This window comes from Penaeus chinensis, chromosome 9 (genome assembly GCF_019202785.1).
Source record: "Penaeus chinensis breed Huanghai No. 1 chromosome 9, ASM1920278v2, whole genome shotgun sequence".
Lineage (NCBI taxonomy): Eukaryota > Metazoa > Arthropoda > Malacostraca > Decapoda > Penaeidae > Penaeus > Penaeus chinensis.
The window spans coordinates 16,548,706-16,551,205 of NC_061827.1; positions in this window are offsets into that span (position 1 = coordinate 16,548,706).

Sequence of the window (2,500 nt, forward strand, 5' to 3'; positions counted from 1 at the left end):
GGGCATACAAGAAAAGAGATATACAGAGGTATATATACATGTACTGAGTGCTTAGATCTCGTCGGTAATTAGGCGTGCGACAACCTTGGCTTGTTCATGGCTCCCCGTTCCGGTGTTGAAGTTGTTGATCGAATGGATGAACGCCTCTTCTACCATCTTCCTTTGTCGTGGGAGCAGGCCTTGTTTTATGACGGGGGCCTGGGACCACTTGGTGAGATGGCCGTCGGTGTCGAGGTGAACAACGAAGGCGCTCCTCTTGTTTTGGCGTCGGAGACCGTCATAAAAAGAGGAAACTAATGGTCACGCCTTTTTTGGTCCTATTATTATGGGCAGAGGAATAGTTTATAAAATCATCTTTATTTGTCAGGGCGTCAGGTCTCCTATGGATTAAGGTGTCTAGGAAAAGGAAGCTATTCATTTCTCTCCTCCTCTGAGATGGACTGCATTTAGTTTATGGAAATCTTGTAAATTTGTCCTGGTGAGCACTATAGTGAGGATGTCGTCTGATAACGAATCCAGGCTACATTGTTTTCCATGATGTTCCGGTAATAGTCATGTTCGAGGGTTTCCATGAACTGCTGGGCAAGGACTGCTGAAAGAGGTAAGCCCATCGCAAGTCCTTGGATTTGCTCGTACTCACGTCCTCGGAACTTGAATGTGCCAGACCCTACGCGGAGATGGATGAGTGCGACGTAGTCATCTCTCGGCAGTGATAGCTAACCCTCGTCCATTCCTGCCAGCGTTCTTTTTGCAGCTTCGATGGCCCCGTCAATCGATATGTTGGTAAAGAGCAACTTTACACCTCATCCTGATTTTTTCAGCTTGGCCATCATATCGGTGATGTTTGATAGATGACTACCGCTGATGGAGTTTAGGGCGCTTGAGAGAGGTGCTGCAAGCCTCTTTGCTAGGCGGTGTGGGGCTCTCCCGGTCCCGTTAGTGATGGGTCTCACAGGGTTTCCATCCCTGTGGGTTTTGATGTCCCGCAGTCATCGGCGTGCGTGGCCTCTCCTCGAGAAAGTGCAGCAAAGACTTCTCCTTTTCCGAACATCTGAGGATCTTCCTTGCTGCTCTGCTGAACTCTAGGGACCTCGCCTCTGCGTTTCCTGTCCTAGCTTTTCAGTAAGTAGAGACGTCCGAGAGCAGTACTTCCATCTTAGTGACATAATCAGTGTTATCAATAATTGGGACATAGCAACCCTTATCGCCCGGAGCAATGACGATGAAATCGCCTATGCCAAGTTCATGTAGGGCATTAATGTACCTAGCAGGAATGGCAGGCTCACGTCCTCTGGCGGTGGCGACTGCACAGGTTATAATCGCTGTAGAAACCCTCTCTCAATTGCAGAGAGATTTCTGCGGCAGTTGGACTCGATAAAGTCAGCCATGCCTTTCCTGTACTTCCTTTCGTTTTTTTTCTATTTGCAATCCACACACATGCATATACATATTCATATATATTCATGTATATATATATATATATATATATATATATATATATTTACACACACACACACACACACACACACACACACACACACATACACATATATATATACATTTATACATATACAAATACATAAATATATACACACATATATATAAATATGTATATATATATGTATATATATACACATACATACATACATACATACATATATATATATATATATATATATATATGTGTGTGTGTGTGTGTGTGTGTGTATATATACACATACATACATACATACATATATATATATATATATATATATATATATATATATATATATATGATACGTATTCATGTTGACAAATATAAAATAGGTATGAATGAGAATTAATATATCTTGTATTGTGAAGATATTCACTCTTATTCATACCTTTTATATACACACGCACACACACACACACACACTCACACACACATATAAATATATATCAATATACATATACATATACACATACACATACTTATACATATACATACACACACATTTATACACTTATATATAAACACAGTACACACAAACACACACACAACAATGCACACACACACACACACACACACATATATACATACACACACACACACACATTATATATACACATATGTACGCACACACACACATTTGTCTTGGCCAGGACGTTAAACCGCACCCTGGGTTCAAGGATAGTGCCCAATGAGCTCCCCGTGCCAGGGTTACGGTGAGCTGGTGGCAGCAGGGCAGTGGTTTCTGTAGTAGGCGTTTAGCAGTACAACTGATAGCTCAGCCCAGATGCAGAATGTGTCTGGCAGAAGTTTAGTCCTACTGAACAAACGGCAGGGGTAACATTCCTAGTTAGATGGAACTGCGATCAAAGAAAAAACATGGGGGCCTTTATTTTGCTTACTCGATAGCTCCTGACCACACCCCAGATATGTTTGGGATGCCGCGGCTGATTAGCTCAATGATCCTTTCATTTCATGATGTTGGAAAACAAAGTGGCTGTAGAGAGAAAAGGCAATGAAAGAAAT